Raw genomic sequence first — 16,639 nt, 5'->3', positions numbered from 1 at the left:
CACCTCCTGTTCCTCTAACTCCTGGAGAGGAAAGAAGGGCACACTTTGGCAGCTCAGTGACAAGGAGTCTCAAAAGGGGGGAGCTCTGAAAACTCCAACCGGTAACCTCCTCTGATGATCCCCAACACAAACTGATTGGAGGTGATCATCTCCCACTGGGGGAGGAAGGCCCCCTTTTCTTTTCTTTTTTATTTCCTCTTAAGCGAAAAAGGCCTTTTTCTTATCAGCCGTGCGATCTAGCACTGCTTCAAGACCTGGCCCAAACAGCAGGTCTCCTGTAAAAAAGGATTCCACAGAGCTTTGCTTTGGACGCCTTGTCCCCCTGCCCTGTCTTCAGCCTTAAGGCCCTCCAGGCTAAGTTGGTCAGAGCCGAAGACCTTGCATACATTCGCCTGGATTGAGCCGAAGCATCCGCAGTGTATGCTAACTCCTTAAGCAGCATGGGAAAGGAGGGTAAAAAAGTCTCCTCTGCCGTCATTGCTTCATGCATTAATCTGGATAAGCCAACACTTCATATTACGAGCCACCACTGTGGCTGCTATGGCAGGCTTAAAGATTTTCTTATGAGAAATCCCATGCATCCTTCAGAAGTGAATCCATCCTTCAGACCATAGGGTCTGAAAGTATCCCCATGTCCCCAAGGACAGGTCAGTATGCCTGGACATCTGAAGAAAGGCAGCATCTAACCTGGGAAATTTTATTCCAGACAAGAGCTTCCTCTTCCACCCAAAGAAACCTTTGTTTTAATGCACCAGAAAAGAAAGGTTTTCTTTCGGGACCCTGCCATTCCTGATGGCATCGATCAAGATGTCATGAACCCGGGAACACCCGCTTCCCCCAGGCCCTAGTACATCTGATCGTGGGGTGACAATGCCTTCTTTTTCTCTTGTATACCTAAAGTGGTATGAATAGCTCCCAAGAGCTTATCCACTTCATCCAGGGGAAGTTTATACCATGAGGTTCTTTTGGATTCCCCATCCAAGCCCTCGCCATCAGATTCCCCTTGGGAGTCTGAGACGGCACTGTCAACTTCTTCCTCAACTTCCTCTCTGAAACCCTCTGGATTCTCCCTTAACCTGCAGGAGGAACATCCATCGGGTTAGGTGGAACACTCTGCTGTGCTGGTGAAAGAGTGCCCTGGAGCTGAGGCCACTGGAACCTTCACAGAAGCCGCCAGATCTGCACCCTGTTCTGCTGCCTGCTCCCTGATGGCGCCCAAATAGGGACCTTGGACCCTCAGGTTAAAGGTCTGATGCTCCACCGACTGAGCTATCCGGGGCTTTAAAATACTCCTTACAAAGTGCCTTGAACCAGGAATTCCCCAAAAGAGGCTCTATATGAAGCACACTCCCTCCTAGAACCAAGGGGGGACTTGCTCATGTCTTTCTGAGACATAGAAATAAAAGAGAGGGCAGCATAAAATTTAAAAAGAAAAGAAACACCAGCACTACTTAAGAGGACCACCGGGAGTGCCCCCCCCCAGGATCAATCTCCACCTGGATCCCAGACGCACTGCCCTTCCCCCCGACCACCAAGGAGGAAAACACCAGTGGAGCTACTGGATAAAAAGTAAGGGAACCCCTCCCCAGGGTTCCTCTTACCTTTGAGTGGCTGGTGCGGTTATCTCCAGGAGTTCTTGAAGCCTCTGCTTCGGACATTCTCCTGTTGAGGAAGAGTGGTACGAACGTGCCTCCGACAGCTACCTGTGCAAATGTAGAAAGAGAGGCTGCACCAGCCGAACGCTAGGTTCCCCTTCACGTGCTGCGTCCGGAAACTGGAAGACGCGGATCCAACGAAGAGGTCCGCCCCCACCGGAATTGACGTCGCCCGCCAACCGGTCCGGCCTCCAGCTCCCAGCCGACTGTATACACAGGGGGACCTTGGACGTCTTCGTTGCAGCGCCCCCCTGGGCGAAACGAAGGGATGAACCTCCCCAAAAACTTCCTGCTTTCCCCAAGCGAAGATTGGAGTGCGTGTAGAAAAAAAGGTCAGTACAAGAGTTCAGCTCCCCAGCCGACCGGACTGCCTGTTCCGTTGAAACACCCGTGGGTGAACGAACGGACGACCCTGTAAAACTTCCAGCTTTCCCCAAGCGAAGTTTAGGGTGTATGGACAGTACGAAAAATTCAGCTCCCCGCTGATCAGACTGTCAAAGGCCGACCGATAAACAGTCGGACAGCCGAGTGGGGCCGGAGCTCCGCTCGGATAGCTTCAGTTTCGCCAACTGAATTAGCTAAGGTTCCTTGGCGGTGTCTCCCCACCGGAGGAAACACCATAACTGAGGGACGGAGAGAGGAGGAGGCTTAAATTGTGAAATTGAAGGCGGTGTTTCCTAAGAGGGGAGGAGCCAGTGTCTCTCAAAGGTGGCTGTCCTGAAAGACGAACTTGGGGAAAAAAATTTCTTATTTTAACTTTTTATTTTTTATTTTTTCACTGTTCTTTAACCACTTGAGATCCGCGCTATAGTCAATTGACGGCTACAGCGCGGATCTCCTTTTCCGGGACTACGTCTATTGACGTCGTCCCGTGTACGAGCGGCCTGGGCACGCGCGGCGCGCTCTGTGATCGGCGAGTCCATGAGACTCGCCTGATCACCGATCCGTGCAAGGGGTCGATCCCGACCCCTTATCATGTGATCAGCTGTCAGCCAATGACAGCTGATCAGGTGACATAACGGAGCCGGTAATCGGCTAGTATTCCTCCTCGTGCTGATAGCGCGAGGAGAAAAAAAAAGCCGATCACCGGCGGCCGTGATCGGGACATCAGTCCCGATCACGGCCAGCAATGCAAGCGCCCACCTGCCCCCTGCCAGTGCCCACCTGCCCCCTGCAGTGCCACCCTAATAAAAAGTAAGTGCCCCCCGTCAGTGCCACCCAGCAGTGCCCACAGTGCCACCCAGCAGTGCCACCCAGCAGTGCCCACAATCTGCCTCAAAGGTGCTGCACCCCAGTGCCGCCCATCAGAGCCACCTATCAGTGCCACCTATCAGTGCCCATCAGTCCCATCTATCAGTGGTGCCCATCCGTGCCACCCATCCGTGCCATCTTATCTGTGCCCATCTTTGCCCATCAGTGCCGCCTTATCTGTGCCTATTAGTGCCGCCTTAACTATGCCTATCAGTGCCCACCAATGCAGCCCATCAGTGCCCACCAATGCAGCCCATCAGTGCCCACCAATGCAGCCCATCAGTGCCCACCAATGCAGCCCATCAGTGCCCACCAATGCAGCCCATCAGTGCCCACCAATGCAGCCCATCAGTGCCCACCAATGCAGCCCATCAGTGCCCACCAATGCAGCCCATCAGTGCCCACCAATGCAGCCCATCAGTGCCGCCTAATCAGCGCACTTCAATGAAGGAGAAAAATGACCCGTTTGCAAAATTTTATAACAAACTATTAAAACATGTTTTATTTTTTTATTTTTTTTTGCATCTTTTTTTGTTTGTTTAGCAAAAAATAAAACTCCGAGCTGTAACTAAATACCACCAAAAGAAAGCTCTATTTGTGGGAAAAAAAAATGATAAAAATGTCATTTGGGTACAGTGTTGTATGACCGCGCAATTGTCATTCAAAGTGCATCAGCGCTGAAAGCTGAAAATTGGTCTGGGACTGAGGGGGGTTTAAGTGCCCAGTAAGCAAGTGGTTAAAAAAAAAAAAAAAAATTGTCACTTTTATTCCTATTACAAGGAATGTAAAAATCCCTTGTAATAGAAAAAAGCGTGACAGGTCCTCTTAAATATGAAATATGTGGTCAGAGAGACCTCAGATCTCATATTTACACTAAAATGCAATAAAAAAATAAAAAACAATTGTCATTTGAAAAAAATAAAATAAATAAAGAGCTATGGGCAATGACTTGGAGACAGGTGGGGGGCTCGGGGCGCTATCTTCCCCTCACTCGTCTCCATGGCAGGCCAGGGACAGGTCCAGATCGCCGTCACGGACCTGGCTCCTAACTTTTTTAGCTGGCTCCTAGATTCCAAGCAAATTTGTCAACCCCTGAAATACACTATATCATTCCTCAAATAGTATATACAGCAGGGGTTGACAAATTTGCTTGGAATCTAGGAGCCAGCTAAAAAAGTTAGGAGCCAGGTCCGTGACGGCGATCCGGACCTGTCCCTGGCCTGCCATGGAGACGAGTGAGGGGAAGATAGCGCCCCCAGCCCCCCCACCTGTCTCCAAGTCATTGCCCATAGCTATTAGGGGGACATTTTATTTATTTTATTTTTTTCAAATGACAAATTTTTTTTTAATTGCATTTTAGTGTAAATATGAGATGTGAGGTCTCTCTGACCCCCGATCTCATATATAAGAGGACCTGTCATACTTTTTTCTATTACAAGGGATTTTTACATTCCTTGTAATAGGAATAAAAGTGACAACATTTTAAATTTTTTTTTTTTTTTTTTAAGAACAGTGAAAAAAATAAAAATAAAAACGTTAAAATAAGAAGAAAAAAAAAATTTATTAAACGCGCCCTGTCCCGCCAAGCTTGTGTGCAGAAGCGAACGCATATGTGAAAGCAGTGTTCAAACCACACATGTGAGGTATCGCCGCGATCGGTAGAGTGAGAGCGATAATTCTAGCCCCAGACCTCCTCTGTAACTCAAAACATGCAACCTGTAGAATTTTTTAAATGTCGCCTATGGAGATTTTAAAGGGTAAAAGTTTGTCGCCATTCCATGAGCGGGCGCAATTTTGAAGAATGACATGTTGGGTATCGATTTACTCGGCGTAACATTATCTTTCACAATATAAAAAAAACTTGGGCTAACTTTACTGTTGTCTTATTTTTTTTTTATTAAATTCTTTTTCCCAAAAAAAGTGCGCTTGTAAGTCCGCTGTGCAAATACGTACAGACAGACAGTATTACGACCACCATTTTATTCTCTAGGGTGTTAGAATAAAAAATGTATATATATATATAATGTTTAGGCTGGCAGGCAGGGAAGCTCCATTAGCATTACAGGTTTGTAATTCCAACGGCCACCACAAGAGGGCGCCAGATTCCAGAAGGAACCATAGGACCGCAGAAGGCCTCAAAGCCGGGGGCTCAATTACCGGCCGCGGGCGGCACGTCCCGACGCGATCACACCGGGGGGGTCCACGGAGACAGGATACCCTCAGCTGTGCTGCCCCAGGCACCAGGTCGCTAATTCTAGTCGCAAATGCGACCTGGCACCCGGGTTTTTGTAGAGCCCTGCTTTACAGCAACCTGTGATCAGCAATCAGCGGCTCTTTACCATGTGATCAGCTGTGTCCAATCACAGCGATAAACAGAATCCGGTTAATCGGCATTCCGTTCCACGTGCTGGCAGTATGAGAGGAGAGGAGAGCCGATAACCGGCTCCTCTAAAAAGGGACATCTACACTGATAATCAGTAGAATCCCAACAGTGCTGCCAATCTTTGCTCACCAGTGTTGACTATGGGTGTAACATCAGTGCAGCCAATCAGTGCTTCGTAACATTGGGGTAACATTTTTTATTGGGGTATTGGGGGGAGGGAGCGTGCCCAGGGTATAAGGGGGGGGGGGGGACCTGCCCGTGGTATTGGGGTGAACGTGCCCGTGGTATTGCCGGTGAACTTGCCAGGAGTATTGGGGGTGGACGTGCCCGGGGTATCGGTGCAGGGGAAATGTGCCCGGGGTATCGGGGGGAAGGACGTGCCCGGGGTATCGGGGGGGGGAACGTGCCCGGGGTATCGGGGGGGGGGGGGAACGTGCCCGGGGTATCGGGGGGGGGAACGTGCCCGGGGTATCGGGGGGGAGGGAGGAACGTGCCCGGGGTATTGGAGGGGAGGTGGGGGGGACGAACGTGTCCGGGGTATCGGGGGGGGGGGTGTGGGGGGACGAACGTGCCCGGGGTATCGGGGGGGGGTGGGGGGGAGGAACGTGCCCGGGGCATCGGGGGTGGGGGGGAGGAACGTGCCCGGGGTATCGGGGGGGGGAACGTGCCCGGGGTATCGGGGGGGGAACGTGCCCGGGGTATCGGGGGGGGGGGACGTGCCCGGGGTATCGGGGGGGGGACGTGCCCGGGGTATCGGGGGGGGGGGGACGTGCCCGGGGTATCGGGCGGTGAACGTGCCCGGGGTATCGGGCGGTGAACGTGCCGGGGTATCGGGCGGTGAACGTGCCCGGAGTATTGGGGGGGTAAATGTGCCTGGGGGAATTGGATGTGAACATGCCCGGGGTATTGGGGCTGAATGTACCCCAGGGGAATTGGAGGTGAACGTGCCCGGGGTATCGGGGGTGGGGGGGGGGGAATGTGCCCGGGGTATCGGGGTGGGGGGGGGAGGAACGTGCCCGGGGTATCGGGGGTGGGGGGGGGGAACGTGCCCGGGGTATCGGGGGTGGGGGGGGGAACGTGCCCGGGTATCGGGGGGGGGAGGAACGTGCCCGGGGTATCGGGGGGGAGGCAGAACGTGCCCGGGGTATCGGGGGGGAGGCAGAACGTGCCCGGGGTATCGGGGGGGAGGAATGTGCCATTGGGGGGGGGGCGCGACCTGGGTATCAGGCAGGGGAACGTGTCGGGGTATTGGGGGTGAATGTGCCCGGGGTATTAGAGGGGGACGTGCCCGGGGGTATGAATGTCCCCGGAGTATTGGCGGTGAACGTGCCCGGGGTATCGGGGGGGGGGGGGGGGGGGAACGTGCCCGGGGTATCGGAGGGGGGGGGGAGGAACGTGCCCGGTGTATCGGAGGGGGGGGGGGGAGGAACGTGCCCGGGGTATCGGAGGGGGGGGGGAGGAACGTGCCCGGGGTATCGGAGGGGGGGGGGAGGAACGTGCCCGGGGTATCGGAGGGGGGGGGGAGGAACGTGCCCGGGGCATCGGAGGGGGGGGGGAGTAACGTGCCCGGGGCATCGGAGGGGGGGGGAGTAACGTGCCCGGGGCATCGAAGGGGGGAGGAACGTGCCCGGGGCATCGAAGGGGGGAGGAACGTGCCCGGGGCATCGAAGGGGGGAGGAACGTGCCCGGGGCATCGAAGGGGGGAGGAACGTGCCCGGGGCATCGAAGGGGGAGGAACGTGCCCGGGGCATCGAAGGGGGGAGGAACGTGCCCGGGGCATCGGAGGGGGGGGAGGAACGTGCCCGGGGTATCGGGGGGAGGAAGAACGTGCCCGGGGTATCGGGGGGGGGGAATGTGCCATTGGGGGGGGGGCGCGACCTGGGTATCAGGCAGGGGGAACGTGTCGGGGTATTGGGGGTGAATGTGCCCGGGGTAATGAGGGGGGGGGACGTGCCCGGGGGTATGAATGTCCCTGGAGTATTGGCGGTGAACGTGCCCGGGGTATCGGAGGGGGGGGGGGGGGAACGTGCCCGGGGCATCAGAGGGGGGGGAGGAACGTGCCCGGGGCATCAGAGGGGGGGGAGGAACGTGCCCGGGGCATCAGAGGGGGGGAGGAACGTGCCCGGGGCATCAGAGGGGGGGAGGAACGTGCCCGGGGCATCAGAGGGGGGGGGAGGAACGTGCCCGGGGCATCAGAGGGGGGGGGAGGAACGTGCCCGGGGCATCAGAGGGGGGGAGGAACGTGCCCGGGGCATCAGAGGGGGGGGAGGAACGTGCCCGGGGTATCGGGGAGGAACGTGCCCGGGGTATCGGGGAGGAACGTGCCCGGGGTATCGGGGAGGAACGTGCCCGGGGTATCGGGGAGGAACGTGCCTGGGGTATCGGGGAGGAACGTGCCTGGGGTATCGGGGAGGAACGTGCCCGGGGTATCGGGGAGGAACGTGCCCGGGGTATCGGGGGGGGGGGGGGGGGGGAACGTGCCCGGGGTATCGGGGGGGGGGGAGGAACGTGCCCGGGGTATCGGGGGGGAGGAACGTGCCCGGGGTATCGGGGGGGGGAGGAACGTGCCCGGGGTATCGGGGGGGGGAGGAACGTGCCCGGGGTATCGGGGGGGGGAGGAACGTGCCATTGGGGGGGGGGCGCGACCTGGGTATCAGGCAGGGGGAACGTGTCGGGGTATTGGGGGTGAATGTGCCCGGGGTATTGAGGGGGGGGGACGTGCCCGGGGGTATGAATGTCCCCGGAGTATTGGCGGTGAACGTGCCCGGGGTATCGGGGGGGGGGGGGAGGAACGTGCCCGGGGTATCGGAGGGGGGGGGGAATGTGCCCGGGGTATCGGAGGGGGGGAGGAACGTGCCCGGGGTATCGGAGGGGGGGGGGGGGGGGGGGGGAAAGCGCCCGGGGTATCGGGGGGGGAGGGAGGAACGTGCCCGGGGTATCGGGGGGGGGGGGGAACGTGCCCGGGGTATCGGGGGGGGGGGGGGGGGAACGTGCCCGGGGTATCGGGGGGGGGGGGAACGTGCCCGGGGTATCGGGGGGGAAGAACGTGTCCGGGGTATCGGGGGGGGAGGAAGAACGTGCCCGGGGTATCGGGGGGGGAGAGGAACGTGCCCGGGGTATCGGGGGGGGGGGGGGGGGGGGGGAACGTGCCCGGGGTATCGGGGGGGGGGGGAGGAACGTGCCCGGGGTATCGGGGGGAGGAACGTGCCCGGGGTATCGGGGGGGGGAGGAACGTGCCCGGGGTATCGGGGGGGGGGGAGGAACGTGCCATTGGGGGGGGGGCGCGACCTGGGTATCAGGCAGGGGGAACGTGTCGGGGTATTGGGGGTGAATGTGCCCGGGGTATTGAGGGGGGGGGACGTGCCCGGGGGTATGAATGTCCCCGGAGTATTGGCGGTGAACGTGCCCGGGGTATCGGGGGGGGGGGGAGGAACGTGCCCGGGGTATCGGAGGGGGGGGGGGAACGTGCCCGGGGTATCGGGGGGGGGGGGGGGGGAACGTGCCCGGGGTATCGGGGGGGGGGGGAACGTGCCGGGGTATCGGGGGGGGAAGAACGTGTCCGGGGTATCGGGGGGGGAGGAAGAACGTGCCCGGGGTATCGGGGGGGGAGAGGAACGTGCCCGGGGTATCGGGGGGGGGGGGGGGGGGGGGGGGGAACGTGCCCGGGGTATCGGGGGGGGGGGGGGAGGAACGTGCCCGGGGTATCGGAACGTGCCCGGGGTATCGGGGGGGGGAGGAACGTGCCCGGGGTATCGGGGGGGGGGAGGAACGTGCCATTGGGGGGGGGGCGCGACCTGGGTATCAGGCAGGGGGAACGTGTCGGGGTATTGGGGGTGAATGTGCCCGGGGTATTGAGGGGGGGGGACGTGCCCGGGGGTATGAATGTCCCCGGAGTATTGGCGGTGAACGTGCCCGGGGTATCGGGGGGGGGGGGAGGAACGTGCCCGGGGTATCGGAGGGGGGGGGGGAATGTGCCCGGGGTATCGGAGGGGGGGGAGGAACGTGCCCGGGGTATCGGAGGGGGGGGGGGGGGGGGGAAAGCGCCCGGGGTATCGGGGGGGGAGGGAGGAACGTGCCCGGGGTATCGGGGGGGGGGGGAACGTGCCCGGGGTATCGGGGGGGGGGGGGAACGTGCCCGGGGTATCGGGGGGGGGGGGAACGTGCCCGGGGTATCGGGGGGGGAAGAACGTGTCCGGGGTATCGGGGGGGAGGAAGAACGTGCCCGGGGTATCGGGGGGGGGAGGAAGAACGTGCCCGGGGTATCGGGGGGGGGGGAGGAACGTGCCCGGGGTATCGGGGGGGAGGAATGTGCCATTGGGGGGGGGGCGCGACCTGGGTATCAGGCAGGGGGAACGTGTCGGGGTATTGGGGGTGAATGTGCCCGGGGTATTGAGGGGGGGACGTGCCCGGGGGTATGAATGTCCCCGGAGTATTGGCGGTGAACGTGCCCGGGGTATCGGGGGGGGGGGAGGAACGTGCCCGGGGTATCGGAGGGGGGGGGGGGAATGTGCCCGGGGTATCGGAGGGGGGGGAGGAACGTGCCCGGTGTATCGGAGGGGGGGGGGGGGAGGAACGTGCCCGGGGTATCGGAGGGGGGGGGGGGGGGAGGAACGTGCCCGGGGTATCGGAGGGGGGGGAGGAACGTGCCCGGGGTATCGGAGGGGGGGGGGAGGAACGTGCCCGGGGCATCGGAGGGGGGGGGAGGAACGTGCCCGGGGCATCGGAGGGGGGAGGAACGTGCCCGGGGCATCGGAGGGGGGAGGAACGTGCCCGGGGCATCGGAGGGGGAAGGAACGTGCCCGGGGCATCGGAGGGGGAGGAACGTGCCCGGGGCATCGGAGGGGGGGAGGAATGTGCCCGGGGCATCAGAGGGGGGGAGGAACGTGCCCGGGGCATCAGAGGGGGGGGAGGAACGTGCCCGGGGCATCAGAGGGGGGGGAGGAACGTGCCCGGGGCATCAGAGGGGGGGGAGGAACGTGCCCGGGGCATCAGAGGGGGGGGGGAGGAACGTGCCCGGGGCATCAGAGGGGGGGGAGGAACGTGCCCGGGGCATCAGAGGGGGGGGAGGAACGTGCCCGGGGCATCAGAGGGGGGGGAGGAACGTGCCCGGGGCATCAGAGGGGGGGGAGGAACGTGCCCGGGGCATCAGAGGGGGGGAGGAACGTGCCCGGGGCATCAGAGGGGGGGGGAGGAACGTGCCCGGGGCATCAGAGGGGGGGGGAGGAACGTGCCCGGGGCATCAGAGGGGGGGGAGGAACGTGCCCGGGGCATCAGAGGGGGGGGAGGAACGTGCCCGGGGTATCGGGGAGGAACGTGCCCGGGGTATCGGGGAGGAACGTGCCCGGGGTATCGGGGAGGAACGTGCCCGGGGTATCGGGGAGGAACGTGCCTGGGGTATCGGGGAGGAACGTGCCTGGGGTATCGGGGAGGAACGTGCCCGGGGTATCGGGGAGGAACGTGCCCGGGGTATCGGGGGGGGGGGGGGGGGGGGGGGGGAACGTGCCCGGGGTATCGGGGGGGGGGGGGAGGAACGTGCCCGGGGTATCGGGGGGAGGAACGTGCCCGGGGTATCGGGGGGGGAGGAACGTGCCCGGGGTATCGGGGGGGGGAGGAACGTGCCATTGGGGGGGGGGCGCGACCTGGGTATCAGGCAGGGGGAACGTGTCGGGGTATTGGGGGTGAATGTGCCCGGGGTATTGAGGGGGGGGGACGTGCCCGGGGGTATGAATGTCCCCGGAGTATTGGCGGTGAACGTGCCCGGGGTATCGGGGGGGGGGGGGGAGGAACGTGCCCGGGGTATCGGAGGGGGGGGGGGAATGTGCCCGGGGTATCGGAGGGGGGGGAGGAACGTGCCCGGGGTATCGGAGGGGGGGGGGGGGGGGGAAAGCGCCCGGGGTATCGGGGGGGAGGGAGGAACGTGCCCGGGGTATCGGGGGGGGGGGGAACGTGCCCGGGGTATCGGGGGGGGGGGGGGAACGTGCCCGGGGTATCGGGGGGGGGGGGGAACGTGCCCGGGGTATCGGGGGGGAAGAACGTGTCCGGGGTATCGGGGGGGGAGGAAGAACGTGCCCGGGGTATCGGGGGGGGGGAGAGGAACGTGCCCGGGGTATCGGGGGGGGGGGGGGGGGGGGGGGGAACGTGCCCGGGGTATCGGGGGGGGGGGGGAGGAACGTGCCCGGGGTATCGGGGGGGAGGAACGTGCCCGGGGTATCGGGGGGGGGAGGAACGTGCCCGGGGTATCGGGGGGGGGGAGGAACGTGCCATTGGGGGGGGGGGCGCGACCTGGGTATCAGGCAGGGGGAACGTGTCGGGGTATTGGGGGTGAATGTGCCCGGGGTATTGAGGGGGGGGGACGTGCCCGGGGGTATGAATGTCCCCGGAGTATTGGCGGTGAACGTGCCCGGGGTATCGGGGGGGGGGGGGAGGAACGTGCCCGGGGTATCGGAGGGGGGGGGGGAACGTGCCCGGGGTATCGGGGGGGGGGGGGGGGGAACGTGCCCGGGGTATCGGGGGGGGGGGGGAACGTGCCCGGGGTATCGGGGGGGGAAGAACGTGTCCGGGGTATCGGGGGGGGAGGAAGAACGTGCCCGGGGGTATCGGGGGGGGGAGAGGAACGTGCCCGGGGTATCGGGGGGGGGGGGGGGGGGGAACGTGCCCGGGGTATCGGGGGGGGGGGGAGGAACGTGCCCGGGGTATCGGGGGGGGGGGGGAGGAACGTGCCCGGGGTATCGGGGGGGGGAGGAACGTGCCCGGGGTATCGGGGGGGGGGAGGAACGTGCCATTGGGGGGGGGGCGCGACCTGGGTATCAGGCAGGGGGAACGTGTCGGGGTATTGGGGGTGAATGTGCCCGGGGTATTGAGGGGGGGGGACGTGCCCGGGGGTATGAATGTCCCCGGAGTATTGGCGGTGAACGTGCCCGGGGTATCGGGGGGGGGGGGAGGAACGTGCCCGGGGTATCGGAGGGGGGGGGGGAATGTGCCCGGGGTATCGGAGGGGGGGGAGGAACGTGCCCGGGGTATCGGAGGGGGGGGGGGGGGGGGGGAAAGCGCCCGGGGTATCGGGGGGGGAGGGGAGGAACGTGCCCGGGGTATCGGGGGGGGGGGGGAACGTGCCCGGGGTATCGGGGGGGGGGGGGGGAACGTGCCCGGGGTATCGGGGGGGGGGGGAACGTGCCCGGGGTATCGGGGGGGGAAGAACGTGTCCGGGGTATCGGGGGGGAGGAAGAACGTGCCCGGGGTATCGGGGGGGGGAGGAAGAACGTGCCCGGGGTATCGGGGGGGGGGGAGGAACGTGCCCGGGGTATCGGGGGGGAGGAATGTGCCATTGGGGGGGGGCGCGACCTGGGTATCAGGCAGGGGGAACGTGTCGGGGTATTGGGGGTGAATGTGCCCGGGGTATTGAGGGGGGACGTGCCCGGGGGTATGAATGTCCCCGGAGTATTGGCGGTGAACGTGCCCGGGGTATCGGGGGGGGGGAGGAACGTGCCCGGGGTATCGGAGGGGGGGGGGGGGAATGTGCCCGGGGTATCGGAGGGGGGGGAGGAACGTGCCCGGTGTATCGGAGGGGGGGGGGAGGAACGTGCCCGGGGTATCGGAGGGGGGGGGGGGGGGAGGAACGTGCCCGGGGTATCGGAGGGGGGGGGGAGGAACGTGCCCGGGGTATCGGAGGGGGGGGGAGGAACGTGCCCGGGGCATCGGAGGGGGGGGGAGGAACGTGCCCGGGGCATCGGAGGGGGGAGGAACGTGCCCGGGGCATCGGAGGGGGAGGAACGTGCCCGGGGCATCGGAGGGGGAAGGAACGTGCCCGGGGCATCGGAGGGGGGAGGAACGTGCCCGGGGCATCGGAGGGGGGGAGGAATGTGCCCGGGGCATCGGAGGGGGGGGAGGAACGTGCCCGGGGCATCGGAGGGGGGGAGGAACGTGCCCGGGGCATCGGAGGGGGGGGAGGAACGTGCCCGGGGTATCGGGGGGAGGAACGTGCCCGGGGTATCGGGGGGGGGGGGGGAGGAACGTGCCCGGGGTATCGGGGGGGGGGAGGAACTTGCCCGGGGTATCGGGGGGAGGAAGAACGTGCCCGGGGTATCGGGGGGAGGAAGAACGTGCCCGGGGTATCGGGGGGGGAATGTGCCATTGGGGGGGGGGCGCGACCTGGGTATCAGGCAGGGGGAACGTGTCGGGGTATTGGGGGTGAATGTGCCCGGGGTAATGAGGGGGGGGGACGTGCCCGGGGGTATGAATGTCCCTGGAGTATTGGCGGTGAACGTGCCCGGGGTATCGGAGGGGGGGGGGAGGAACGTGCCCGGTGTATCGGAGGGGGGGGGGGGGGGAACGTGCCCGGTGTATCGGAGGGGGGGGGGGAGGAACGTGCCCGGGGTATCGGAGGGGGGGGGGGGGAACGTGCCCGGGGTATCGGAGGGGGGGGGAGGAACGTGCCCGGGGTATCGGAGGGGGGGGGGAGGAACGTGCCCGGGGTATCGGAGGGGGGGGGGAGGAACGTGCCCGGGGTATCGGAGGGGGGGGGAGGAACGTGCCCGGGGTATCGGAGGGGGGGGGAGGAACGTGCCCGGGGTATCGGAGGGGGGGGAGGAACGTGCCCGGGGTATCGGAGGGGGGGGAGGAACGTGCCCGGGGTATCGGAGGGGGGGGGGAGGAACGTGCCCTGGGTATCGGAGGGGGGGGGGAGGAACGTGCCGGGGCATCGGAGGGGGGGGAGGAACGTGCCCGGGGCATCGGAGGGGGGGGGGGAGGAACGTGCCCGGGGCATCAGAGGGGGGGGAGGAACGTGCCCGGGGCATCAGAGGGGGGGAGGAACGTGCCCGGGGCATCAGAGGGGGGGGAGGAACGTGCCCGGGGCATCAGAGGGGGGGGAGGAACGTGCCCGGGGCATCAGAGGGGGGGAGGAACGTGCCCGGGGCATCAGAGGGGGGGGAGGAACGTGCCCGGGGCATCAGAGGGGGGGAGGAACGTGCCCGGGGCATCAGAGGGGGGGGAGGAACGTGCCCGGGGCATCAGAGGGGGGGGAGGAACGTGCCCGGGGCATCAGAGGGGGGGAGGAACGTGCCCGGGGCATCAGAGGGGGGGGAGGAACGTGCCCGGGGCATCAGAGGGGGGGGGAGGAACGTGCCCGGGGCATCAGAGGGGGGGGGAGGAACGTGCCCGGGGCATCAGAGGGGGGGGAGGAACGTGCCCGGGGCATCAGAGGGGGGGGAGGAACGTGCCCGGGGTATCGGGGAGGAACGTGCCCGGGGTATCGGGGAGGAACGTGCCCGGGGTATCGGGGAGGAACGTGCCCGGGGTATCGGGGAGGAACGTGCCTGGGGTATCGGGGAGGAACGTGCCTGGGGTATCGGGGAGGAACGTGCCCGGGGTATCGGGGAGGAACGTGCCCGGGGTATCGGGGCGGGGAGGAACGTGCCCGGGGTATCGGGGCGGGGAGGAACGTGCCCGGGGTATCGGGGCGGGGAGGAACGTGCCCGGGGTATCGGGCGGGGAGGAACGTGCCCGGGGTATCGGGGCGGGGAGGAACGTGCCCGGGGTATCGGGGCGGGGAGGAACGTGCCCGGGGTATCGGGGCGGGGAGGAACGTGCCCGGGGTATCGGGGCGGGGAGGAACGTGCCCGGGGTATCGGGGCGGGGAGGAACGTGCCCGGGGTATCGGGGCGGGGAGGAACGTGCCCGGGGTATCGGGGCGGGGAGGAACGTGCCCGGGGTATCGGGGCGGGGAGGAACGTGCCCGGGGTATCGGGGCGGGGAGGAACGTGCCCGGGGTATCGGGGCGGGGAGGAACGTGCCCGGGGTATCGGGGCGGGGAGGAACGTGCCCGGGGTATCGGGGCGGGGAGGAACGTGCCCGGGGTATCGGGGCGGGGAGGAACGTGCCCGGGGTATCGGGGCGGGGAGGAACGTGCCCGGGGTATCGGGCGGGGAGGAACGTGCCCGGGGTATCGGGGCGGGGAGGAACGTGCCCGGGGTATCGGGGCGGGGAGGAACGTGCCCGGGGTATCGGGGCGGGAGGAACGTGCCCGGGGTATCGGGGGGGAGGAACGTGCCCGGGGTATCGGGGGGGGAGGAACGTGCCCGGGGTATCGGGGGGGGAGGAAGAACGTGCCCGGGGTATCGGGGGGGGAGGAAGAACGTGCCCGGGGTATCGGGGGGGAGGAAGAACGTGCCCGGGGTATCGGGGGGAAACGTGCCCGGGGTATCGGGGGGGGGGGGAGGAACGTGCCCGGGGTATCGGGGGGGGAGGAATGTGCCATGGGGGGGGGCGCGACCTGGGTATCAGGCAGGGGGAACGTGTCGGGGTATTGGGGGTGAATGTGCCCGGGGTATTGAGGGGGGGACGTGCCCGGGGGTATGAATGTCCCCGGAGTATTGGCGGTGAACGTGCCCGGGGTATCGGGGGGGGGAACGTGCCCGGGGTATCGGGGGGGGGGGGGGAGTGCCCGGGGTATCGGGGGGGGGAATGTGTCGGGGGTACTGGGGGGTGAATGTCCCCGGGGTATTGGGGGTGAATGTACCCGGTATCGGGGTGATTTATGTTTTGGGGGTTGTGAACGTTCAGACCTCCCCCGCCGTACCTGAGCCACCTGTGATACCCCGGGTAATGAGGAGGGTTCTCTGTATATTGGGGTCACCTCACCATAGAGCAGAACACACAGGCCGCTCTTATATATAACCATGAATGGGGTCAGTAGACGGACTGTGATCTCTATCCATTACCTCACTCCTCTCCCGCCTCTTCTCCGCTCCCTTCAGCACCTCCGCCGCTCACTCACACGCGGGAACTGGAGCACGTACAGGGACGCCGCCCGCGCGGGCCGTCGCTCTACGCGTGCGCGCTGACGTCACGCGCCTCCGCTCTCCGGTCAGGCGGTAGGAAGCCAGGCAGCGACCCCTGCTGGAGATGGAAAGTTTCGGAGGAGGAGGAGGAGGAGTCACGTGGTCAGTGAGCTCACTGACAGCAGAGCTTCCCCATGAAGTGCATAGAATGGACACTGATTATAGAAAGTATTGGGGCTCATCTACATTCGCTGGGTTTTACAGCTGAGCGTAAGGGGGGGGGCGGGGGACTCGCCGTTTCCGGAGCGTTTCCACTTATGATAAACGCCCCAAAACGCCTGTTTTTTTTGTTTTTTTTGGGGCACAGGGCGTGAAGGCTTTTTCCTTACCGTGCAATTTGGCGTGTTTGTAGTACGCTGTGCCAGGCAACAAAAATGTGCAGAAAAAAACGCACGCCGGCCGCTCGCACTTGGAGGCGCCAGTAATAATTTGGCTCCGGTCACGCTTATCGTTTCCGGAGGAAGAGCCCAGAAACTGGAGAAGAGTTATCTGGGGAACCGACCTGTGGATGT

At 64.4% G+C, this 16,639-nt stretch overlaps 1 protein-coding gene across 2 annotated transcripts in view; it reads right to left on the bottom strand.

The window, feature by feature from the left end:
- LOC143995810 (DNA topoisomerase I, mitochondrial-like) overlaps window positions 1-16,100 on the bottom strand; it is a 171,528-nt gene extending 155,428 nt beyond the window's left edge. For both annotated transcript variants that reach the window (XM_077490522.1, XM_077490523.1), the window contains exon 1: window positions 16,008-16,100. The gene's annotated coding sequence lies outside the window, so the exon portion shown is untranslated. The remainder of the gene's footprint in view (window positions 1-16,007) is intronic.
- Between the last annotated feature and the right edge of the window lie 539 nt (window positions 16,101-16,639).

This window comes from Lithobates pipiens, unplaced genomic scaffold (genome assembly GCF_037356315.1).
Source record: "Lithobates pipiens isolate NorthernLeopardFrog02 unplaced genomic scaffold, aLitPip1_a1.2 Scaffold_19, whole genome shotgun sequence".
Classification (NCBI taxonomy): domain Eukaryota; kingdom Metazoa; phylum Chordata; class Amphibia; order Anura; family Ranidae; genus Lithobates; species Lithobates pipiens.
Note: the sequence above shows the minus strand (reverse complement) of the source record. Positions and strands in the feature narration are given on the sequence as shown.